This window comes from Triturus cristatus, chromosome 2_1 (assembly GCF_964204655.1).
Source record: "Triturus cristatus chromosome 2_1, aTriCri1.1, whole genome shotgun sequence".
NCBI classification, from domain to species: domain Eukaryota; kingdom Metazoa; phylum Chordata; class Amphibia; order Caudata; family Salamandridae; genus Triturus; species Triturus cristatus.
Genome location: NC_140581.1, coordinates 366,504,877 through 366,527,200, shown reverse-complemented (window position 1 = coordinate 366,527,200; position 22,324 = coordinate 366,504,877). Strand labels below are relative to the sequence as shown.

The following is a 22,324-nucleotide window of genomic DNA, read 5'->3' as shown; positions in this document are numbered from 1 at the left end:
CCCCCTCTAGAGGTATGCAGTGACATGTTGCCTGGCTAGGCCCCAGTCGACTGCTTGTGGCTGAAAGCCAGGGACAAACAGGCCTGCAAGTGAGCAGGGGTTCTCGCCCCGAGCCCCTCACGAACGCTCCCAAACGCTGCAGACAGAACCCTCGCCGGGCAGAGCCCTCGCCGGGCCACGGCCTGGGGTCCTCAGCCAGAGTCTGGGCCTGGGAAGGCTAGGGCGAGGCAAGAGGCTGGCAGCCAGGCCACAGCCCCAGGGGGGGCGATGGAAAGGAGCAGACATGTCACCTGGCCAGGGCCTACTGCCCTGTCTCTGGATAGGTCCCCAGAGTGGGAGGCTGCAACTATCCCATCATTCCCCAGGCTCGGTACTTAGCATGTGATTCCCTCTTGCCCACGCCCCCCTCCAATCCAGCCGCAGCAGCCCAGAAAGACCACAGAAGACGAGAAAGGGTGCTCCAGACTCCTTTTTATTTTTTTTCCATTTTGTCTTTCTTGAAACCAGAGATCAGGGGAAAGCGCGAACGCAGTCCCCCACTACCAGAAATTATGCAGTCGAGTATCCCGCATTTGGGGACATCGCAGGGGTCAGCACATCCGAAGTGCAATGGATGAGCCTCACCCTGGGAGAACCACCTTCGTGATCATGGTGTCTCCCCTGCCAGGTAAGTATGAGTTGGAAGGGGACAGGGCGAGGGCGGGCCGCTGGGCATCTCCCCGCAGGGCGAGGGTGGCATTCACACAGGCTAGGCCTGAGGCCGGGCGAGGCAGAGCATGGGCATTTTGGGGCGCAAGGTGACCAGCCAAGGCCCCTGTGCCCACTTTGGAAAGCGCGCAGCTACCCACAGCAGCTTCCCACAGGCCTCGGCCGGCCAGCAAAATTTGCATGTCCACGCCCACCGGCAGCGCCAATCAGGGCCCTGCTTTCGCTATGCTGCACCTTGCTCACACGGGGGCAAAGCCAGGGCTACAGCACTCACAGAAGGGCGATTGCCATGCCCACTTTGGGCCCAGAAGCAGAGATTTGGGGCTTTGGAAGCCTAAGAGCTGCCACTGAGGCCCCCTCTAGAGGTATGCAGTGACATGTTGCCTGGCTAGGCCCCAGTCGACTGCTTGTGGCTGAAAGCCAGGGACAAACAGGCCTGCAAGTGAGCAGGGGTTCTCGCCCCGAGCCCCTCACGAACGCTCCCAAACGCTGCAGACAGAACCCTCGCCGGGCAGAGCCCTCGCCGGGCCACGGCCTGGGGTCCTCAGCCAGAGTCTGGGCCTGGGAAGGCTAGGGCGAGGCAAGAGGCTGGCAGCCAGGCCACAGCCCCAGGGGGGGCGATGGAAAGGAGCAGACATGTCACCTGGCCAGGGCCTACTGCCCTGTCTCTGGATAGGTCCCCAGAGTGGGAGGCTGCAACTATCCCATCATTCCCCAGGCTCGGTACTTAGCATGTGATTCCCTCTTGCCCACGCCCCCCTCCAATCCAGCCGCAGCAGCCCAGAAAGACCACAGAAGACGAGAAAGGGTGCTCCAGACTCCTTTTTATTTTTTTTCCATTTTGTCTTTCTTGAAACCAGAGATCAGGGGAAAGCGCGAACGCAGTCCCCCACTACCAGAAACTATGCAGTCGAGTATCCCGCATTTGGGGACATCGCAGGGGTCAGCACATCCGAAGTGCAATGGATGAGCCTCACCCTGGGAGAACCACCTTCGTGATCATGGTGTCTCCCCTGCCAGGTAAGTATGAGTTGGAAGGGGACAGGGCGAGGGCGGGCCGCTGGGCATCTCCCCGCAGGGCGAGGGTGGCATTCACACAGGCTAGGCCTGAGGCCGGGCGAGGCAGAGCATGGGCATTTTGGGGCGCAAGGTGACCAGCCAAGGCCCCTGTGCCCACTTTGGAAAGCGCGCAGCTACCCACAGCAGCTTCCCACAGGCCTCGGCCGGCCAGCAAAATTTGCATGTCCACGCCCACCGGCAGCGCCAATCAGGGCCCTGCTTTCGCTATGCTGCACCTTGCTCACACGGGGGCAAAGCCAGGGCTACAGCACTCACAGAAGGGCGATTGCCATGCCCACTTTGGGCCCAGAAGCAGAGATTTGGGGCTTTGGAAGCCTAAGAGCTGCCACTGAGGCCCCCTCTAGAGGTATGCAGTGACATGTTGCCTGGCTAGGCCCCAGTCGACTGCTTGTGGCTGAAAGCCAGGGACAAACAGGCCTGCAAGTGAGCAGGGGTTCTCGCCCCGAGCCCCTCACGAACGCTCCCAAACGCTGCAGACAGAACCCTCGCCGGGCAGAGCCCTCGCCGGGCCACGGCCTGGGGTCCTCAGCCAGAGTCTGGGCCTGGGAAGGCTAGGGCGAGGCAAGAGGCTGGCAGCCAGGCCACAGCCCCAGGGGGGGCGATGGAAAGGAGCAGACATGTCACCTGGCCAGGGCCTACTGCCCTGTCTCTGGATAGGTCCCCAGAGTGGGAGGCTGCAACTATCCCATCATTCCCCAGGCTCGGTACTTAGCATGTGATTCCCTCTTGCCCACGCCCCCCTCCAATCCAGCCGCAGCAGCCCAGAAAGACCACAGAAGACGAGAAAGGGTGCTCCAGACTCCTTTTTATTTTTTTTCCATTTTGTCTTTCTTGAAACCAGAGATCAGGGGAAAGCGCGAACGCAGTCCCCCACTACCAGAAATTATGCAGTCGAGTATCCCGCATTTGGGGACATCGCAGGGGTCAGCACATCCGAAGTGCAATGGATGAGCCTCACCCTGGGAGAACCACCTTCGTGATCATGGTGTCTCCCCTGCCAGGTAAGTATGAGTTGGAAGGGGACAGGGCGAGGGCGGGCCGCTGGGCATCTCCCCGCAGGGCGAGGGTGGCATTCACACAGGCTAGGCCTGAGGCCGGGCGAGGCAGAGCATGGGCATTTTGGGGCGCAAGGTGACCAGCCAAGGCCCCTGTGCCCACTTTGGAAAGCGCGCAGCTACCCACAGCAGCTTCCCACAGGCCTCGGCCGGCCAGCAAAATTTGCATGTCCACGCCCACCGGCAGCGCCAATCAGGGCCCTGCTTTCGCTATGCTGCACCTTGCTCACACGGGGGCAAAGCCAGGGCTACAGCAAGCACACCAGAGGGCTTGGCAGGCCGAAATCGGGCCCAACAGCAGATTTTTCAGGCCCTCCAAATTGTGCACAAGCAAAGGCTTTCGCAAGCACAACAGAGTGCTTGCCAGGTCGAAATCGGGCCCAGAAGCACGTTTCTAAGCCCTAAGCCAGCATCCCCCAGGCTTGTAAATTTGCATAACTAATTGGCCCTCGCCCACTCCCCATTCCAGCCAGCTTACAGCACCCTGGACGGACCACAAGAAACGTCAAAGGGTGCTCCAGACTCCTTTTTATTTTTTTTTCCTTTTTGTCTTTCTTGAAACCAGAGATCAGGGGAAAGCGCGAACGCAGTCCCCCACTACCAGAAATTATGCAGTCGAGTATCCCGCATTTGGGGACATCGCAGGGGTCAGCACATCCGAAGTGCAATGGATGAGCCTCACCCTGGGAGAACCACCTTCGTGATCATGGTGTCTCCCCTGCCAGGTAAGTATGAGTTGGAAGGGGACAGGGCGAGGGCGGGCCGCTGGGCATCTCCCCGCAGGGCGAGGGTGGCATTCACACAGGCAAGGCCTGAGGCCGGGCGAGGCAGAGCATGGGCATTTTGGGGCGCAAGGTGACCAGCCAATGCCCCTGTGCCCACTTTGGAAAGCGCGCAGCTACCCACAGCAGCTTCCCACAGGCCTCGGCCGGCCAGCAAAATTTGCATGTCCACGCCCACCGGCAGCGCCAATCAGGGCCCTGCTTTCGCTATGCTGCACCTTGCTCACACGGGGGCAAAGCCAGGGCTACAGCACTCACAGAAGGGCGATTGCCATGCCCACTTTGGGCCCAGAAGCAGAGATTTGGGGCTTTGGAAGCCTAAGAGCTGCCACTGAGGCCCCCTCTAGAGGTATGCAGTGACATGTTGCCTGGCTAGGCCCCAGTCGACTGCTTGTGGCTGAAAGCCAGGGACAAACAGGCCTGCAAGTGAGCAGGGGTTCTCGCCCCGAGCCCCTCACGAACGCTCCCAAACGCTGCAGACAGAACCCTCGCCGGGCAGAGCCCTCGCCGGGCCACGGCCTGGGGTCCTCAGCCAGAGTCTGGGCCTGGGAAGGCTAGGGCGAGGCAAGAGGCTGGCAGCCAGGCCACAGCCCCAGGGGGGGCGATGGAAAGGAGCAGACATGTCACCTGGCCAGGGCCTACTGCCCTGTCTCTGGATAGGTCCCCAGAGTGGGAGGCTGCAACTATCCCATCATTCCCCAGGCTCGGTACTTAGCATGTGATTCCCTCTTGCCCACGCCCCCCTCCAATCCAGCCGCAGCAGCCCAGAAAGACCACAGAAGACGAGAAAGGGTGCTCCAGACTCCTTTTTATTTTTTTTCCATTTTGTCTTTCTTGAAACCAGAGATCAGGGGAAAGCGCGAACGCAGTCCCCCACTACCAGAAATTATGCAGTCGAGTATCCCGCATTTGGGGACATCGCAGGGGTCAGCACATCCGAAGTGCAATGGATGAGCCTCACCCTGGGAGAACCACCTTCGTGATCATGGTGTCTCCCCTGCCAGGTAAGTATGAGTTGGAAGGGGACAGGGCGAGGGCGGGCCGCTGGGCATCTCCCCGCAGGGCGAGGGTGGCATTCACACAGGCTAGGCCTGAGGCCGGGCGAGGCAGAGCATGGGCATTTTGGGGCGCAAGGTGACCAGCCAAGGCCCCTGTGCCCACTTTGGAAAGCGCGCAGCTACCCACAGCAGCTTCCCACAGGCCTCGGCCGGCCAGCAAAATTTGCATGTCCACGCCCACCGGCAGCGCCAATCAGGGCCCTGCTTTCGCTATGCTGCACCTTGCTCACACGGGGTTAAAGCCAGGGCTACAGCACTCACAGAAGGGCGATTGCCATGCCCACTTTGGGCCCAGAAGCAGAGATTTGGGGCTTTGGAAGCCTAAGAGCTGCCACTGAGGCCCCCTCTAGAGGTATGCAGTGACATGTTGCCTGGCTAGGCCCCAGTCGACTGCTTGTGGCTGAAAGCCAGGGACAAACAGGCCTGCAAGTGAGCAGGGGTTCTCGCCCCGAGCCCCTCACGAACGCTCCCAAACGCTGCAGACAGAACCCTCGCCGGGCAGAGCCCTCGCCGGGCCACGGCCTGGGGTCCTCAGCCAGAGTCTGGGCCTGGGAAGGCTAGGGCGAGGCAAGAGGCTGGCAGCCAGGCCACAGCCCCAGGGGGGGCGATGGAAAGGAGCAGACATGTCACCTGGCCAGGGCCTACTGCCCTGTCTCTGGATAGGTCCCCAGAGTGGGAGGCTGCAACTATCCCATCATTCCCCAGGCTCGGTACTTAGCATGTGATTCCCTCTTGCCCACGCCCCCCTCCAATCCAGCCGCAGCAGCCCAGAAAGACCACAGAAGACGAGAAAGGGTGCTCCAGACTCCTTTTTATTTTTTTTCCATTTTGTCTTTCTTGAAACCAGAGATCAGGGGAAAGCGCGAACGCAGTCCCCCACTACCAGAAATTATGCAGTCGAGTATCCCGCATTTGGGGACATCGCAGGGGTCAGCACATCCGAAGTGCAATGGATGAGCCTCACCCTGGGAGAACCACCTTCGTGATCATGGTGTCTCCCCTGCCAGGTAAGTATGAGTTGGAAGGGGACAGGGCGAGGGCGGGCCGCTGGGCATCTCCCCGCAGGGCGAGGGTGGCATTCACACAGGCTAGGCCTGAGGCCGGGCGAGGCAGAGCATGGGCATTTTGGGGCGCAAGGTGACCAGCCAAGGCCCCTGTGCCCACTTTGGAAAGCGCGCAGCTACCCACAGCAGCTTCCCACAGGCCTCGGCCGGCCAGCAAAATTTGCATGTCCACGCCCACCGGCAGCGCCAATCAGGGCCCTGCTTTCGCTATGCTGCACCTTGCTCACACGGGGGCAAAGCCAGGGCTACAGCACTCACAGAAGGGCGATTGCCATGCCCACTTTGGGCCCAGAAGCAGAGATTTGGGGCTTTGGAAGCCTAAGAGCTGCCACTGAGGCCCCCTCTAGAGGTATGCAGTGACATGTTGCCTGGCTAGGCCCCAGTCGACTGCTTGTGGCTGAAAGCCAGGGACAAACAGGCCTGCAAGTGAGCAGGGGTTCTCGCCCCGAGCCCCTCACGAACGCTCCCAAACGCTGCAGACAGAACCCTCGCCGGGCAGAGCCCTCGCCGGGCCACGGCCTGGGGTCCTCAGCCAGAGTCTGGGCCTGGGAAGGCTAGGGCGAGGCAAGAGGCTGGCAGCCAGGCCACAGCCCCAGGGGGGGCGATGGAAAGGAGCAGACATGTCACCTGGCCAGGGCCTACTGCCCTGTCTCTGGATAGGTCCCCAGAGTGGGAGGCTGCAACTATCCCATCATTCCCCAGGCTCGGTACTTAGCATGTGATTCCCTCTTGCCCACGCCCCCCTCCAATCCAGCCGCAGCAGCCCAGAAAGACCACAGAAGACGAGAAAGGGTGCTCCAGACTCCTTTTTATTTTTTTTCCATTTTGTCTTTCTTGAAACCAGAGATCAGGGGAAAGCGCGAACGCAGTCCCCCACTACCAGAAATTATGCAGTCGAGTATCCCGCATTTGGGGACATCGCAGGGGTCAGCACATCCGAAGTGCAATGGATGAGCCTCACCCTGGGAGAACCACCTTCGTGATCATGGTGTCTCCCCTGCCAGGTAAGTATGAGTTGGAAGGGGACAGGGCGAGGGCGGGCCGCTGGGCATCTCCCCGCAGGGCGAGGGTGGCATTCACACAGGCTAGGCCTGAGGCCGGGCGAGGCAGAGCATGGGCATTTTGGGGCGCAAGGTGACCAGCCAAGGCCCCTGTGCCCACTTTGGAAAGCGCGCAGCTACCCACAGCAGCTTCCCACAGGCCTCGGCCGGCCAGCAAAATTTGCATGTCCACGCCCACCGGCAGCGCCAATCAGGGCCCTGCTTTCGCTATGCTGCACCTTGCTCACACGGGGGCAAAGCCAGGGCTACAGCACTCACAGAAGGGCGATTGCCATGCCCACTTTGGGCCCAGAAGCAGAGATTTGGGGCTTTGGAAGCCTAAGAGCTGCCACTGAGGCCCCCTCTAGAGGTATGCAGTGACATGTTGCCTGGCTAGGCCCCAGTCGACTGCTTGTGGCTGAAAGCCAGGGACAAACAGGCCTGCAAGTGAGCAGGGGTTCTCGCCCCGAGCCCCTCACGAACGCTCCCAAACGCTGCAGACAGAACCCTCGCCGGGCAGAGCCCTCGCCGGGCCACGGCCTGGGGTCCTCAGCCAGAGTCTGGGCCTGGGAAGGCTAGGGCGAGGCAAGAGGCTGGCAGCCAGGCCACAGCCCCAGGGGGGGCGATGGAAAGGAGCAGACATGTCACCTGGCCAGGGCCTACTGCCCTGTCTCTGGATAGGTCCCCAGAGTGGGAGGCTGCAACTATCCCATCATTCCCCAGGCTCGGTACTTAGCATGTGATTCCCTCTTGCCCACGCCCCCCTCCAATCCAGCCGCAGCAGCCCAGAAAGACCACAGAAGACGAGAAAGGGTGCTCCAGACTCCTTTTTATTTTTTTTCCATTTTGTCTTTCTTGAAACCAGAGATCAGGGGAAAGCGCGAACGCAGTCCCCCACTACCAGAAACTATGCAGTCGAGTATCCCGCATTTGGGGACATCGCAGGGGTCAGCACATCCGAAGTGCAATGGATGAGCCTCACCCTGGGAGAACCACCTTCGTGATCATGGTGTCTCCCCTGCCAGGTAAGTATGAGTTGGAAGGGGACAGGGCGAGGGCGGGCCGCTGGGCATCTCCCCGCAGGGCGAGGGTGGCATTCACACAGGCTAGGCCTGAGGCCGGGCGAGGCAGAGCATGGGCATTTTGGGGCGCAAGGTGACCAGCCAAGGCCCCTGTGCCCACTTTGGAAAGCGCGCAGCTACCCACAGCAGCTTCCCACAGGCCTCGGCCGGCCAGCAAAATTTGCATGTCCACGCCCACCGGCAGCGCCAATCAGGGCCCTGCTTTCGCTATGCTGCACCTTGCTCACACGGGGGCAAAGCCAGGGCTACAGCACTCACAGAAGGGCGATTGCCATGCCCACTTTGGGCCCAGAAGCAGAGATTTGGGGCTTTGGAAGCCTAAGAGCTGCCACTGAGGCCCCCTCTAGAGGTATGCAGTGACATGTTGCCTGGCTAGGCCCCAGTCGACTGCTTGTGGCTGAAAGCCAGGGACAAACAGGCCTGCAAGTGAGCAGGGGTTCTCGCCCCGAGCCCCTCACGAACGCTCCCAAACGCTGCAGACAGAACCCTCGCCGGGCAGAGCCCTCGCCGGGCCACGGCCTGGGGTCCTCAGCCAGAGTCTGGGCCTGGGAAGGCTAGGGCGAGGCAAGAGGCTGGCAGCCAGGCCACAGCCCCAGGGGGGGCGATGGAAAGGAGCAGACATGTCACCTGGCCAGGGCCTACTGCCCTGTCTCTGGATAGGTCCCCAGAGTGGGAGGCTGCAACTATCCCATCATTCCCCAGGCTCGGTACTTAGCATGTGATTCCCTCTTGCCCACGCCCCCCTCCAATCCAGCCGCAGCAGCCCAGAAAGACCACAGAAGACGAGAAAGGGTGCTCCAGACTCCTTTTTATTTTTTTTCCATTTTGTCTTTCTTGAAACCAGAGATCAGGGGAAAGCGCGAACGCAGTCCCCCACTACCAGAAATTATGCAGTCGAGTATCCCGCATTTGGGGACATCGCAGGGGTCAGCACATCCGAAGTGCAATGGATGAGCCTCACCCTGGGAGAACCACCTTCGTGATCATGGTGTCTCCCCTGCCAGGTAAGTATGAGTTGGAAGGGGACAGGGCGAGGGCGGGCCGCTGGGCATCTCCCCGCAGGGCGAGGGTGGCATTCACACAGGCTAGGCCTGAGGCCGGGCGAGGCAGAGCATGGGCATTTTGGGGCGCAAGGTGACCAGCCAAGGCCCCTGTGCCCACTTTGGAAAGCGCGCAGCTACCCACAGCAGCTTCCCACAGGCCTCGGCCGGCCAGCAAAATTTGCATGTCCACGCCCACCGGCAGCGCCAATCAGGGCCCTGCTTTCGCTATGCTGCACCTTGCTCACACGGGGGCAAAGCCAGGGCTACAGCAAGCACACCAGAGGGCTTGGCAGGCCGAAATCGGGCCCAACAGCAGATTTTTCAGGCCCTCCAAATTGTGCACAAGCAAAGGCTTTCGCAAGCACAACAGAGTGCTTGCCAGGTCGAAATCGGGCCCAGAAGCACGTTTCTAAGCCCTAAGCCAGCATCCCCCAGGCTTGTAAATTTGCATAACTAATTGGCCCTCGCCCACTCCCCATTCCAGCCAGCTTACAGCACCCTGGACGGACCACAAGAAACGCCAAAGGGTGCTCCAGACTGCTTTTTATTTTTTTTTCCTTTTTGTCTTTCTTGAAACCAGAGATCAGGGGAAAGCGCGAACGCAGTCCCCCACTACCAGAAATTATGCAGTCGAGTATCCCGCATTTGGGGACATCGCAGGGGTCAGCACATCCGAAGTGCAATGGATGAGCCTCACCCTGGGAGAACCACCTTCGTGATCATGGTGTCTCCCCTGCCAGGTAAGTATGAGTTGGAAGGGGACAGGGCGAGGGCGGGCCGCTGGGCATCTCCCCGCAGGGCGAGGGTGGCATTCACACAGGCAAGGCCTGAGGCCGGGCGAGGCAGAGCATGGGCATTTTGGGGCGCAAGGTGACCAGCCAATGCCCCTGTGCCCACTTTGGAAAGCGCGCAGCTACCCACAGCAGCTTCCCACAGGCCTCGGCCGGCCAGCAAAATTTGCATGTCCACGCCCACCGGCAGCGCCAATCAGGGCCCTGCTTTCGCTATGCTGCACCTTGCTCACACGGGGGCAAAGCCAGGGCTACAGCACTCACAGAAGGGCGATTGCCATGCCCACTTTGGGCCCAGAAGCAGAGATTTGGGGCTTTGGAAGCCTAAGAGCTGCCACTGAGGCCCCCTCTAGAGGTATGCAGTGACATGTTGCCTGGCTAGGCCCCAGTCGACTGCTTGTGGCTGAAAGCCAGGGACAAACATGCCTGCAAGTGAGCAGGGGTTCTCGCCCCGAGCCCCTCACGAACGCTCCCAAACGCTGCAGACAGAACCCTCGCCGGGCAGAGCCCTCGCCGGGCCACGGCCTGGGGTCCTCAGCCAGAGTCTGGGCCTGGGAAGGCTAGGGCGAGGCAAGAGGCTGGCAGCCAGGCCACAGCCCCAGGGGGGGCGATGGAAAGGAGCAGACATGTCACCTGGCCAGGGCCTACTGCCCTGTCTCTGGATAGGTCCCCAGAGTGGGAGGCTGCAACTATCCCATCATTCCCCAGGCTCGGTACTTAGCATGTGATTCCCTCTTGCCCACGCCCCCCTCCAATCCAGCCGCAGCAGCCCAGAAAGACCACAGAAGACGAGAAAGGGTGCTCCAGACTCCTTTTTATTTTTTTTCCATTTTGTCTTTCTTGAAACCAGAGATCAGGGGAAAGCGCGAACGCAGTCCCCCACTACCAGAAATTATGCAGTCGAGTATCCCGCATTTGGGGACATCGCAGGGGTCAGCACATCCGAAGTGCAATGGATGAGCCTCACCCTGGGAGAACCACCTTCGTGATCATGGTGTCTCCCCTGCCAGGTAAGTATGAGTTGGAAGGGGACAGGGCGAGGGCGGGCCGCTGGGCATCTCCCCGCAGGGCGAGGGTGGCATTCACACAGGCTAGGCCTGAGGCCGGGCGAGGCAGAGCATGGGCATTTTGGGGCGCAAGGTGACCAGCCAAGGCCCCTGTGCCCACTTTGGAAAGCGCGCAGCTACCCACAGCAGCTTCCCACAGGCCTCGGCCGGCCAGCAAAATTTGCATGTCCACGCCCACCGGCAGCGCCAATCAGGGCCCTGCTTTCGCTATGCTGCACCTTGCTCACACGGGGGCAAAGCCAGGGCTACAGCACTCACAGAAGGGCGATTGCCATGCCCACTTTGGGCCCAGAAGCAGAGATTTGGGGCTTTGGAAGCCTAAGAGCTGCCACTGAGGCCCCCTCTAGAGGTATGCAGTGACATGTTGCCTGGCTAGGCCCCAGTCGACTGCTTGTGGCTGAAAGCCAGGGACAAACAGGCCTGCAAGTGAGCAGGGGTTCTCGCCCCGAGCCCCTCACGAACGCTCCCAAACGCTGCAGACAGAACCCTCGCCGGGCAGAGCCCTCGCCGGGCCACGGCCTGGGGTCCTCAGCCAGAGTCTGGGCCTGGGAAGGCTAGGGCGAGGCAAGAGGCTGGCAGCCAGGCCACAGCCCCAGGGGGGGCGATGGAAAGGAGCAGACATGTCACCTGGCCAGGGCCTACTGCCCTGTCTCTGGATAGGTCCCCAGAGTGGGAGGCTGCAACTATCCCATCATTCCCCAGGCTCGGTACTTAGCATGTGATTCCCTCTTGCCCACGCCCCCCTCCAATCCAGCCGCAGCAGCCCAGAAAGACCACAGAAGACGAGAAAGGGTGCTCCAGACTCCTTTTTATTTTTTTTCCATTTTGTCTTTCTTGAAACCAGAGATCAGGGGAAAGCGCGAACGCAGTCCCCCACTACCAGAAATTATGCAGTCGAGTATCCCGCATTTGGGGACATCGCAGGGGTCAGCACATCCGAAGTGCAATGGATGAGCCTCACCCTGGGAGAACCACCTTCGTGATCATGGTGTCTCCCCTGCCAGGTAAGTATGAGTTGGAAGGGGACAGGGCGAGGGCGGGCCGCTGGGCATCTCCCCGCAGGGCGAGGGTGGCATTCACACAGGCTAGGCCTGAGGCCGGGCGAGGCAGAGCATGGGCATTTTGGGGCGCAAGGTGACCAGCCAAGGCCCCTGTGCCCACTTTGGAAAGCGCGCAGCTACCCACAGCAGCTTCCCACAGGCCTCGGCCGGCCAGCAAAATTTGCATGTCCACGCCCACCGGCAGCGCCAATCAGGGCCCTGCTTTCGCTATGCTGCACCTTGCTCACACGGGGGCAAAGCCAGGGCTACAGCAAGCACACCAGAGGGCTTGGCAGGCCGAAATCGGGCCCAACAGCAGATTTTTCAGGCCCTCCAAATTGTGCACAAGCAAAGGCTTTCGCAAGCACAACAGAGTGCTTGCCAGGTCGAAATCGGGCCCAGAAGCACGTTTCTAAGCCCTAAGCCAGCATCCCCCAGGCTTGTAAATTTGCATAACTAATTGGCCCTCGCCCACTCCCCATTCCAGCCAGCTTACAGCACCCTGGACGGACCACAAGAAACGTCAAAGGGTGCTCCAGACTCCTTTTTATTTTTTTTTCCTTTTTGTCTTTCTTGAAACCAGAGATCAGGGGAAAGCGCGAACGCAGTCCCCCACTACCAGAAATTATGCAGTCGAGTATCCCGCATTTGGGGACATCGCAGGGGTCAGCACATCCGAAGTGCAATGGATGAGCCTCACCCTGGGAGAACCACCTTCGTGATCATGGTGTCTCCCCTGCCAGGTAAGTATGAGTTGGAAGGGGACAGGGCGAGGGCGGGCCGCTGGGCATCTCCCCGCAGGGCGAGGGTGGCATTCACACAGGCTAGGCCTGAGGCCGGGCGAGGCAGAGCATGGGCATTTTGGGGCGCAAGGTGACCAGCCAAGGCCCCTGTGCCCACTTTGGAAAGCGCGCAGCTACCCACAGCAGCTTCCCACAGGCCTCGGCCGGCCAGCAAAATTTGCATGTCCACGCCCACCGGCAGCGCCAATCAGGGCCCTGCTTTCGCTATGCTGCACCTTGCTCACACGGGGGCAAAGCCAGGGCTACAGCACTCACAGAAGGGCGATTGCCATGCCCACTTTGGGCCCAGAAGCAGAGATTTGGGGCTTTGGAAGCCTAAGAGCTGCCACTGAGGCCCCCTCTAGAGGTATGCAGTGACATGTTGCCTGGCTAGGCCCCAGTCGACTGCTTGTGGCTGAAAGCCAGGGACAAACAGGCCTGCAAGTGAGCAGGGGTTCTCGCCCCGAGCCCCTCACGAACGCTCCCAAACGCTGCAGACAGAACCCTCGCCGGGCAGAGCCCTCGCCGGGCCACGGCCTGGGGTCCTCAGCCAGAGTCTGGGCCTGGGAAGGCTAGGGCGAGGCAAGAGGCTGGCAGCCAGGCCACAGCCCCAGGGGGGGCGATGGAAAGGAGCAGACATGTCACCTGGCCAGGGCCTACTGCCCTGTCTCTGGATAGGTCCCCAGAGTGGGAGGCTGCAACTATCCCATCATTCCCCAGGCTCGGTACTTAGCATGTGATTCCCTCTTGCCCACGCCCCCCTCCAATCCAGCCGCAGCAGCCCAGAAAGACCACAGAAGACGAGAAAGGGTGCTCCAGACTCCTTTTTATTTTTTTTCCATTTTGTCTTTCTTGAAACCAGAGATCAGGGGAAAGCGCGAACGCAGTCCCCCACTACCAGAAATTATGCAGTCGAGTATCCCGCATTTGGGGACATCGCAGGGGTCAGCACATCCGAAGTGCAATGGATGAGCCTCACCCTGGGAGAACCACCTTCGTGATCATGGTGTCTCCCCTGCCAGGTAAGTATGAGTTGGAAGGGGACAGGGCGAGGGCGGGCCGCTGGGCATCTCCCCGCAGGGCGAGGGTGGCATTCACACAGGCTAGGCCTGAGGCCGGGCGAGGCAGAGCATGGGCATTTTGGGGCGCAAGGTGACCAGCCAAGGCCCCTGTGCCCACTTTGGAAAGCGCGCAGCTACCCACAGCAGCTTCCCACAGGCCTCGGCCGGCCAGCAAAATTTGCATGTCCACGCCCACCGGCAGCGCCAATCAGGGCCCTGCTTTCGCTATGCTGCACCTTGCTCACACGGGGGCAAAGCCAGGGCTACAGCACTCACAGAAGGGCGATTGCCATGCCCACTTTGGGCCCAGAAGCAGAGATTTGGGGCTTTGGAAGCCTAAGAGCTGCCACTGAGGCCCCCTCTAGAGGTATGCAGTGACATGTTGCCTGGCTAGGCCCCAGTCGACTGCTTGTGGCTGAAAGCCAGGGACAAACAGGCCTGCAAGTGAGCAGGGGTTCTCGCCCCGAGCCCCTCACGAACGCTCCCAAACGCTGCAGACAGAACCCTCGCCGGGCAGAGCCCTCGCCGGGCCACGGCCTGGGGTCCTCAGCCAGAGTCTGGGCCTGGGAAGGCTAGGGCGAGGCAAGAGGCTGGCAGCCAGGCCACAGCCCCAGGGGGGGCGATGGAAAGGAGCAGACATGTCACCTGGCCAGGGCCTACTGCCCTGTCTCTGGATAGGTCCCCAGAGTGGGAGGCTGCAACTATCCCATCATTCCCCAGGCTCGGTACTTAGCATGTGATTCCCTCTTGCCCACGCCCCCCTCCAATCCAGCCGCAGCAGCCCAGAAAGACCACAGAAGACGAGAAAGGGTGCTCCAGACTCCTTTTTATTTTTTTTCCATTTTGTCTTTCTTGAAACCAGAGATCAGGGGAAAGCGCGAACGCAGTCCCCCACTACCAGAAATTATGCAGTCGAGTATCCCGCATTTGGGGACATCGCAGGGGTCAGCACATCCGAAGTGCAATGGATGAGCCTCACCCTGGGAGAACCACCTTCGTGATCATGGTGTCTCCCCTGCCAGGTAAGTATGAGTTGGAAGGGGACAGGGCGAGGGCGGGCCGCTGGGCATCTCCCCGCAGGGCGAGGGTGGCATTCACACAGGCTAGGCCTGAGGCCGGGCGAGGCAGAGCATGGGCATTTTGGGGCGCAAGGTGACCAGCCAAGGCCCCTGTGCCCACTTTGGAAAGCGCGCAGCTACCCACAGCAGCTTCCCACAGGCCTCGGCCGGCCAGCAAAATTTGCATGTCCACGCCCACCGGCAGCGCCAATCAGGGCCCTGCTTTCGCTATGCTGCACCTTGCTCACACGGGGGCAAAGCCAGGGCTACAGCAAGCACACCAGAGGGCTTGGCAGGCCGAAATCGGGCCCAACAGCAGATTTTTCAGGCCCTCCAAATTGTGCACAAGCAAAGGCTTTCGCAAGCACAACAGAGTGCTTGCCAGGTCGAAATCGGGCCCAGAAGCACGTTTCTAAGCCCTAAGCCAGCATCCCCCAGGCTTGTAAATTTGCATAACTAATTGGCCCTCGCCCACTCCCCATTCCAGCCAGCTTACAGCACCCTGGACGGACCACAAGAAACGTCAAAGGGTGCTCCAGACTCCTTTTTATTTTTTTTTCCTTTTTGTCTTTCTTGAAACCAGAGATCAGGGGAAAGCGCGAACGCAGTCCCCCACTACCAGAAATTATGCAGTCGAGTATCCCGCATTTGGGGACATCGCAGGGGTCAGCACATCCGAAGTGCAATGGATGAGCCTCACCCTGGGAGAACCACCTTCGTGATCATGGTGTCTCCCCTGCCAGGTAAGTATGAGTTGGAAGGGGACAGGGCGAGGGCGGGCCGCTGGGCATCTCCCCGCAGGACGAGGGTGGCATTCACACAGGCTAGGCCTGAGGCCGGGCGAGGCAGAGCATGGGCATTTTGGGGCGCAAGGTGACCAGCCAAGGCCCCTGTGCCCACTTTGGAAAGCGCGCAGCTACCCACAGCAGCTTCCCACAGGCCTCGGCCGGCCAGCAAAATTTGCATGTCCACGCCCACCGGCAGCGCCAATCAGGGCCCTGCTTTCGCTATGCTGCACCTTGCTCACACGGGGGCAAAGCCAGGGCTACAGCACTCACAGAAGGGCGATTGCCATGCCCACTTTGGGCCCAGAAGCAGAGATTTGGGGCTTTGGAAGCCTAAGAGCTGCCACTGAGGCCCCCTCTAGAGGTATGCAGTGACATGTTGCCTGGCTAGGCCCCAGTCGACTGCTTGTGGCTGAAAGCCAGGGACAAACAGGCCTGCAAGTGAGCAGGGGTTCTCGCCCCGAGCCCCTCACGAACGCTCCCAAACGCTGCAGACAGAACCCTCGCCGGGCAGAGCCCTCGCCGGGCCACGGCCTGGGGTCCTCAGCCAGAGTCTGGGCCTGGGAAGGCTAGGGCGAGGCAAGAGGCTGGCAGCCAGGCCACAGCCCCAGGGGGGGCGATGGAAAGGAGCAGACATGTCACCTGGCCAGGGCCTACTGCCCTGTCTCTGGATAGGTCCCCAGAGTGGGAGGCTGCAACTATCCCATCATTCCCCAGGCTCGGTACTTAGCATGTGATTCCCTCTTGCCCACGCCCCCCTCCAATCCAGCCGCAGCAGCCCAGAAAGACCACAGAAGACGAGAAAGGGTGCTCCAGACTCCTTTTTATTTTTTTTCCATTTTGTCTTTCTTGAAACCAGAGATCAGGGGAAAGCGCGAACGCAGTCCCCCACTACCAGAAATTATGCAGTCGAGTATCCCGCATTTGGGGACATCGCAGGGGTCAGCACATCCGAAGTGCAATGGATGAGCCTCACCCTGGGAGAACCACCTTCGTGATCATGGTGTCTCCCCTGCCAGGTAAGTATGAGTTGGAAGGGGACAGGGCGAGGGCGGGCCGCTGGGCATCTCCCCGCAGGGCGAGGGTGGCATTCACACAGGCTAGGCCTGAGGCCGGGCGAGGCAGAGCATGGGCATTTTGGGGCGCAAGGTGACCAGCCAAGGCCCCTGTGCCCACTTTGGAAAGCGCGCAGCTACCCACAGCAGCTTCCCACAGGCCTCGGCCGGCCAGCAAAATTTGCATGTCCACGCCCACCGGCAGCGCCAATCAGGGCCCTGCTTTCGCTATGCTGCACCTTGCTCACACGGGGGCAAAGCCAGGGCTACAGCACTCACAGAAGGGCGATTGCCATGCCCACTTTGGGCCCAGAAGCAGAGATTTGGGGCTTTGGAAGCCTAAGAGCTGCCACTGAGGCCCCCTCTAGAGGTATGCAGTGACATGTTGCCTGGCTAGGCCCCAGTCGACTGCTTGTGGCTGAAAGCCAGGGACAAACATGCCTGCAAGTGAGCAGGGGTTCTCGCCCCGAGCCCCTCACGAACGCTCCCAAACGCTGCAGACAGAACCCTCGCCGGGCAGAGCCCTCGCCGGGCCACGGCCTGGGGTCCTCAGCCAGAGTCTGGGCCTGGGAAGGCTAGGGCGAGGCAAGAGGCTGGCAGCCAGGCCACAGCCCCAGGGGGGGCGATGGAAAGGAGCAGACATGTCACCTGGCCAGGGCCTACTGCCCTGTCTCTGGATAGGTCCCCAGAGTGGGAGGCTGCAACTATCCCATCATTCCCCAGGCTCGGTACTTAGCATGTGATTCCCTCTTGCCCACGCCCCCCTCCAATCCAGCCGCAGCAGCCCAGAAAGACCACAGAAGACGAGAAAGGGTGCTCCAGACTCCTTTTTATTTTTTTTCCATTTTGTCTTTCTTGAAACCAGAGATCAGGGGAAAGCGCGAACGCAGTCCCCCACTACCAGAAATTATGCAGTCGAGTATCCCGCATTTGGGGACATCGCAGGGGTCAGCACATCCGAAGTGCAATGGATGAGCCTCACCCTGGGAGAACCACCTTCGTGATCATGGTGTCTCCCCTGCCAGGTAAGTATGAGTTGGAAGGGGACAGGGCGAGGGCGGGCCGCTGGGCATCTCCCCGCAGGGCGAGGGTGGCATTCACACAGGCTAGGCCTGAGGCCGGGCGAGGCAGAGCATGGGCATTTTGGGGCGCAAGGTGACCAGCCAAGGCCCCTGTGCCCACTTTGGAAAGCGCGCAGCTACCCACAGCAGCTTCCCACAGGCCTCGGCCGGCCAGCAAAATTTGCATGTCCACGCCCACCGGCAGCGCCAATCAGGGCCCTGCTTTCGCTATGCTGCACCTTGCTCACACGGGGGCAAAGCCAGGGCTACAGCAAGCACACCAGAGGGCTTGGCAGGCCGAAATCGGGCCCAACAGCAGATTTTTCAGGCCCTCCAAATTGTGCACAAGCAAAGGCTTTCGCAAGCACAACAGAGTGCTTGCCAGGTCGAAATCGGGCCCAGAAGCACGTTTCTAAGCCCTAAGCCAGCATCCCCCAGGCTTGTAAATTTGCATAACTAATTGGCCCTCGCCCACTCCCCATTCCAGCCAGCTTACAGCACCCTGGACGGACCACAAGAAACGTCAAAGGGTGCTCCAGACTCCTTTTTATTTTTTTTTCCTTTTTGTCTTTCTTGAAACCAGAGATCAGGGGAAAGCGCGAACGCAGTCCCCCACTACCAGAAATTATGCAGTCGAGTATCCCGCATTTGGGGACATCGCAGGGGTCAGCACATCCGAAGTGCAATGGATGAGCCTCACCCTGGGAGAACCACCTTCGTGATCATGGTGTCTCCCCTGCCAGGTAAGTATGAGTTGGAAGGGGACAGGGCGAGGGCGGGCCGCTGGGCATCTCCCCGCAGGGCGAGGGTGGCATTCACACAGGCTAGGCCTGAGGCCGGGCGAGGCAGAGCATGGGCATTTTGGGGCGCAAGGTGACCAGCCAAGGCCCCTGTGCCCACTTTGGAAAGCGCGCAGCTACCCACAGCAGCTTCCCACAGGCCTCGGCCGGCCAGCAAAATTTGCATGTCCACGCCCACCGGCAGCGCCAATCAGGGCCCTGCTTTCGCTATGCTGCACCTTGCTCACACGGGGGCAAAGCCAGGGCTACAGCACTCACAGAAGGGCGATTGCCATGCCCACTTTGGGCCCAGAAGCAGAGATTTGGGGCTTTGGAAGCCTAAGAGCTGCCACTGAGGCCCCCTCTAGAGGTATGCAGTGACATGTTGCCTGGCTAGGCCCCAGTCGACTGCTTGTGGCTGAAAGCCAGGGACAAACAGGCCTGCAAGTGAGCAGGGGTTCTCGCCCCGAGCCCCTCACGAACGCTCCCAAACGCTGCAGACAGAACCCTCGCCGGGCAGAGCCCTCGCCGGGCCACGGCCTGGGGTCCTCAGCCAGAGTCTGGGCCTGGGAAGGCTAGGGCGAGGCAAGAGGCTGGCAGCCAGGCCACAGCCCCAGGGGGGGCGATGGAAAGGAGCAGACATGTCACCTGGCCAGGGCCTACTGCCCTGTCTCTGGATAGGTCCCCAGAGTGGGAGGCTGCAACTATCCCATCATTCCCCAGGCTCGGTACTTAGCATGTGATTCCCTCTTGCCCACGCCCCCCTCCAATCCAGCCGCAGCAGCCCAGAAAGACCACAGAAGACGAGAAAGGGTGCTCCAGACTCCTTTTTATTTTTTTTCCATTTTGTCTTTCTTGAAACCAGAGATCAGGGGAAAGCGCGAACGCAGTCCCCCACTACCAGAAATTATGCAGTCGAGTATCCCGCATTTGGGGACATCGCAGGGGTCAGCACATCCGAAGTGCAATGGATGGGCCTCACCCTGGGAGAACCACCTTCGTGATCATGGTGTCTCCCCTGCCAGGTAAGTATGAGTTGGAAGGGGACAGGGCGAGGGCGGGCCGCTGGGCATCTCCCCGCAGGGCGAGGGTGGCATTCACACAGGCTAGGCCTGAGGCCGGGCGAGGCAGAGCATGGGCATTTTGGGGCGCAAGGTGACCAGCCAAGGCCCCTGTGCCCACTTTGGAAAGCGCGCAGCTACCCACAGCAGCTTCCCACAGGCCTCGGCCGGCCAGCAAAATTTGCATGTCCACGCCCACCGGCAGCGCCAATCAGGGCCCTGCTTTCGCTATGCTGCACCTTGCTCACACGGGGGCAAAGCCAGGGCTACAGCAAGCACACCAGAGGGCTTGGCAGGCCGAAATCGGGCCCAACAGCAGATTTTTCAGGCCCTCCAAATTGTGCACAAGCAAAGGCTTTCGCAAGCACAACAGAGTGCTTGCCAGGTCGAAATCGGGCCCAGAAGCACGTTTCTAAGCCCTAAGCCAGCATCCCCCAGGCTTGTAAATTTGCATAACTAATTGGCCCTCGCCCACTCCCCATTCCAGCCAGCTTACAGCACCCTGGACGGACCACAAGAAACGTCAAAGGGTGCTCCAGACTCCTTTTTATTTTTTTTTCCTTTTTGTCTTTCTTGAAACCAGAGATCAGGGGAAAGCGCGAACGCAGTCCCCCACTACCAGAAATTATGCAGTCGAGTATCCCGCATTTGGGGACATCGCAGGGGTCAGCACATCCGAAGTGCAATGGATGAGCCTCACCCTGGGAGAACCACCTTCGTGATCATGGTGTCTCCCCTGCCAGGTAAGTATGAGTTGGAAGGGGACAGGGCGAGGGCGGGCCGCTGGGCATCTCCCCGCAGGGCGAGGGTGGCATTCACACAGGCAAGGCCTGAGGCCGGGCGAGGCAGAGCATGGGCATTTTGGGGCGCAAGGTGACCAGCCAATGCCCCTGTGCCCACTTTGGAAAGCGCGCAGCTACCCACAGCAGCTTCCCACAGGCCTCGGCCGGCCAGCAAAATTTGCATGTCCACGCCCACCGGCAGCGCCAATCAGGGCCCTGCTTTCGCTATGCTGCACCTTGCTCACACGGGGGCAAAGCCAGGGCTACAGCACTCACAGAAGGGCGATTGCCATGCCCACTTTGGGCCCAGAAGCAGAGATTTGGGGCTTTGGAAGCCTAAGAGCTGCCACTGAGGCCCCCTCTAGAGGTATGCAGTGACATGTTGCCTGGCTAGGCCCCAGTCGACTGCTTGTGGCTGAAAGCCAGGGACAAACAGGCCTGCAAGTGAGCAGGGGTTCTCGCCCCGAGCCCCTCACGAACGCTCCCAAACGCTGCAGACAGAACCCTCGCCGGGCAGAGCCCTCGCCGGGCCACGGCCTGGGGTCCTCAGCCAGAGTCTGGGCCTGGGAAGGCTAGGGCGAGGCAAGAGGCTGGCAGCCAGGCCACAGCCCCAGGGGGGGCGATGGAAAGGAGCAGACATGTCACCTGGCCAGGGCCTACTGCCCTGTCTCTGGATAGGTCCCCAGAGTGGGAGGCTGCAACTATCCCATCATTCCCCAGGCTCGGTACTTAGCATGTGATTCCCTCTTGCCCACGCCCCCCTCCAATCCAGCCGCAGCAGCCCAGAAAGACCACAGAAGACGAGAAAGGGTGCTCCAGACTCCTTTTTATTTTTTTTCCATTTTGTCTTTCTTGAAACCAGAGATCAGGGGAAAGCGCGAACGCAGTCCCCCACTACCAGAAATTATGCAGTCGAGTATCCCGCATTTGGGGACATCGCAGGGGTCAGCACATCCGAAGTGCAATGGATGAGCCTCACCCTGGGAGAACCACCTTCGTGATCATGGTGTCTCCCCTGCCAGGTAAGTATGAGTTGGAAGGGGACAGGGCGAGGGCGGGCCGCTGGGCATCTCCCCGCAGGGCGAGGGTGGCATTCACACAGGCTAGGCCTGAGGCCGGGCGAGGCAGAGCATGGGCATTTTGGGGCGCAAGGTGACCAGCCAAGGCCCCTGTGCCCACTTTGGAAAGCGCGCAGCTACCCACAGCAGCTTCCCACAGGCCTCGGCCGGCCAGCAAAATTTGCATGTCCACGCCCACCGGCAGCGCCAATCAGGGCCCTGCTTTCGCTATGCTGCACCTTGCTCACACGGGGGCAAAGCCAGGGCTACAGCAAGCACACCAGAGGGCTTGGCAGGCCGAAATCGGGCCCAACAGCAGATTTTTCAGGCCCTCCAAATTGTGCACAAGCAAAGGCTTTCGCAAGCACAACAGAGTGCTTGCCAGGTCGAAATCGGGCCCAGAAGCACGTTTCTAAGCCCTAAGCCAGCATCCCCCAGGCTTGTAAATTTGCATAACTAATTGGCCCTCGCCCACTCCCCATTCCAGCCAGCTTACAGCACCCTGGACGGACCACAAGAAACGTCAAAGGGTGCTCCAGACTCCTTTTTATTTTTTTTTCCTTTTTGTCTTTCTTGAAACCAGAGATCAGGGGAAAGCGCGAACGCAGTCCCCCACTACCAGAAATTATGCAGTCGAGTATCCCGCATTTGGGGACATCGCAGGGGTCAGCACATCCGAAGTGCAATGGATGAGCCTCACCCTGGGAGAACCACCTTCGTGATCATGGTGTCTCCCCTGCCAGGTAAGTATGAGTTGGAAGGGGACAGGGCGAGGGCGGGCCGCTGGGCATCTCCCCGCAGGGCGAGGGTGGCATTCACACAGGCTAGGCCTGAGGCCGGGCGAGGCAGAGCATGGGCATTTTGGGGCGCAAGGTGACCAGCCAAGGCCCCTGTGCCCACTTTGGAAAGCGCGCAGCTACCCACAGCAGCTTCCCACAGGCCTCGGCCGGCCAGCAAAATTTGCATGTCCACGCCCACCGGCAGCGCCAATCAGGGCCCTGCTTTCGCTATGCTGCACCTTGCTCACACGGG

General features: G+C 60.4%; 23 non-coding genes across 23 annotated transcripts; all 23 read right to left on the bottom strand.

Annotated features, from left to right (window-relative positions):
- Positions 1 to 511: 511 nt before the first annotated feature.
- LOC146865236 (U1 spliceosomal RNA) lies at positions 512 to 675 on the bottom strand. The gene has a single exon (XR_014977265.1). It is a non-coding gene; the product is annotated as a U1 spliceosomal RNA (small nuclear RNA).
- An 897-nt stretch (positions 676 to 1,572) lies between these two features.
- LOC146865235 (U1 spliceosomal RNA) lies at positions 1,573 to 1,736 on the bottom strand. The gene has a single exon (XR_014977352.1). It is a non-coding gene; the product is annotated as a U1 spliceosomal RNA (small nuclear RNA).
- Positions 1,737 to 2,633: 897 nt separating this feature from the next.
- On the bottom strand, positions 2,634 to 2,797 carry LOC146865234 (U1 spliceosomal RNA). The gene has a single exon (XR_014977264.1). It is a non-coding gene; the product is annotated as a U1 spliceosomal RNA (small nuclear RNA).
- Positions 2,798 to 3,412: 615 nt separating this feature from the next.
- LOC146865233 (U1 spliceosomal RNA) lies at positions 3,413 to 3,576 on the bottom strand. Its single transcript, XR_014977263.1, has one exon. It is a non-coding gene; the product is annotated as a U1 spliceosomal RNA (small nuclear RNA).
- Positions 3,577 to 4,473: 897 nt separating this feature from the next.
- Positions 4,474 to 4,637, bottom strand: LOC146865232 (U1 spliceosomal RNA). The gene has a single exon (XR_014977262.1). It is a non-coding gene; the product is annotated as a U1 spliceosomal RNA (small nuclear RNA).
- An 897-nt stretch (positions 4,638 to 5,534) lies between these two features.
- Positions 5,535 to 5,698, bottom strand: LOC146865231 (U1 spliceosomal RNA). The gene has a single exon (XR_014977261.1). It is a non-coding gene; the product is annotated as a U1 spliceosomal RNA (small nuclear RNA).
- Positions 5,699 to 6,595: 897 nt separating this feature from the next.
- LOC146865230 (U1 spliceosomal RNA) lies at positions 6,596 to 6,759 on the bottom strand. The gene has a single exon (XR_014977260.1). It is a non-coding gene; the product is annotated as a U1 spliceosomal RNA (small nuclear RNA).
- Positions 6,760 to 7,656: 897 nt separating this feature from the next.
- Positions 7,657 to 7,820, bottom strand: LOC146865229 (U1 spliceosomal RNA). Its single transcript, XR_014977351.1, has one exon. It is a non-coding gene; the product is annotated as a U1 spliceosomal RNA (small nuclear RNA).
- Positions 7,821 to 8,717: 897 nt separating this feature from the next.
- Positions 8,718 to 8,881, bottom strand: LOC146865228 (U1 spliceosomal RNA). The gene has a single exon (XR_014977259.1). It is a non-coding gene; the product is annotated as a U1 spliceosomal RNA (small nuclear RNA).
- Positions 8,882 to 9,496: 615 nt separating this feature from the next.
- LOC146865227 (U1 spliceosomal RNA) lies at positions 9,497 to 9,660 on the bottom strand. The gene has a single exon (XR_014977257.1). It is a non-coding gene; the product is annotated as a U1 spliceosomal RNA (small nuclear RNA).
- An 897-nt stretch (positions 9,661 to 10,557) lies between these two features.
- On the bottom strand, positions 10,558 to 10,721 carry LOC146865226 (U1 spliceosomal RNA). Its single transcript, XR_014977255.1, has one exon. It is a non-coding gene; the product is annotated as a U1 spliceosomal RNA (small nuclear RNA).
- Positions 10,722 to 11,618: 897 nt separating this feature from the next.
- Positions 11,619 to 11,782, bottom strand: LOC146865225 (U1 spliceosomal RNA). The gene has a single exon (XR_014977254.1). It is a non-coding gene; the product is annotated as a U1 spliceosomal RNA (small nuclear RNA).
- Positions 11,783 to 12,397: 615 nt separating this feature from the next.
- Positions 12,398 to 12,561, bottom strand: LOC146865224 (U1 spliceosomal RNA). The gene has a single exon (XR_014977253.1). It is a non-coding gene; the product is annotated as a U1 spliceosomal RNA (small nuclear RNA).
- Positions 12,562 to 13,458: 897 nt separating this feature from the next.
- LOC146865223 (U1 spliceosomal RNA) lies at positions 13,459 to 13,622 on the bottom strand. The gene has a single exon (XR_014977252.1). It is a non-coding gene; the product is annotated as a U1 spliceosomal RNA (small nuclear RNA).
- Positions 13,623 to 14,519: 897 nt separating this feature from the next.
- LOC146865222 (U1 spliceosomal RNA) lies at positions 14,520 to 14,683 on the bottom strand. Its single transcript, XR_014977251.1, has one exon. It is a non-coding gene; the product is annotated as a U1 spliceosomal RNA (small nuclear RNA).
- A 615-nt stretch (positions 14,684 to 15,298) lies between these two features.
- LOC146865221 (U1 spliceosomal RNA) lies at positions 15,299 to 15,462 on the bottom strand. The gene has a single exon (XR_014977250.1). It is a non-coding gene; the product is annotated as a U1 spliceosomal RNA (small nuclear RNA).
- Positions 15,463 to 16,359: 897 nt separating this feature from the next.
- Positions 16,360 to 16,523, bottom strand: LOC146865220 (U1 spliceosomal RNA). The gene has a single exon (XR_014977249.1). It is a non-coding gene; the product is annotated as a U1 spliceosomal RNA (small nuclear RNA).
- An 897-nt stretch (positions 16,524 to 17,420) lies between these two features.
- Positions 17,421 to 17,584, bottom strand: LOC146865219 (U1 spliceosomal RNA). Its single transcript, XR_014977248.1, has one exon. It is a non-coding gene; the product is annotated as a U1 spliceosomal RNA (small nuclear RNA).
- A 615-nt stretch (positions 17,585 to 18,199) lies between these two features.
- On the bottom strand, positions 18,200 to 18,363 carry LOC146865218 (U1 spliceosomal RNA). Its single transcript, XR_014977247.1, has one exon. It is a non-coding gene; the product is annotated as a U1 spliceosomal RNA (small nuclear RNA).
- Positions 18,364 to 19,260: 897 nt separating this feature from the next.
- Positions 19,261 to 19,424, bottom strand: LOC146865217 (U1 spliceosomal RNA). Its single transcript, XR_014977326.1, has one exon. It is a non-coding gene; the product is annotated as a U1 spliceosomal RNA (small nuclear RNA).
- Positions 19,425 to 20,039: 615 nt separating this feature from the next.
- LOC146865216 (U1 spliceosomal RNA) lies at positions 20,040 to 20,203 on the bottom strand. Its single transcript, XR_014977246.1, has one exon. It is a non-coding gene; the product is annotated as a U1 spliceosomal RNA (small nuclear RNA).
- An 897-nt stretch (positions 20,204 to 21,100) lies between these two features.
- LOC146865215 (U1 spliceosomal RNA) lies at positions 21,101 to 21,264 on the bottom strand. The gene has a single exon (XR_014977244.1). It is a non-coding gene; the product is annotated as a U1 spliceosomal RNA (small nuclear RNA).
- A 615-nt stretch (positions 21,265 to 21,879) lies between these two features.
- LOC146865214 (U1 spliceosomal RNA) lies at positions 21,880 to 22,043 on the bottom strand. The gene has a single exon (XR_014977243.1). It is a non-coding gene; the product is annotated as a U1 spliceosomal RNA (small nuclear RNA).
- Positions 22,044 to 22,324: the final 281 nt, after the last annotated feature.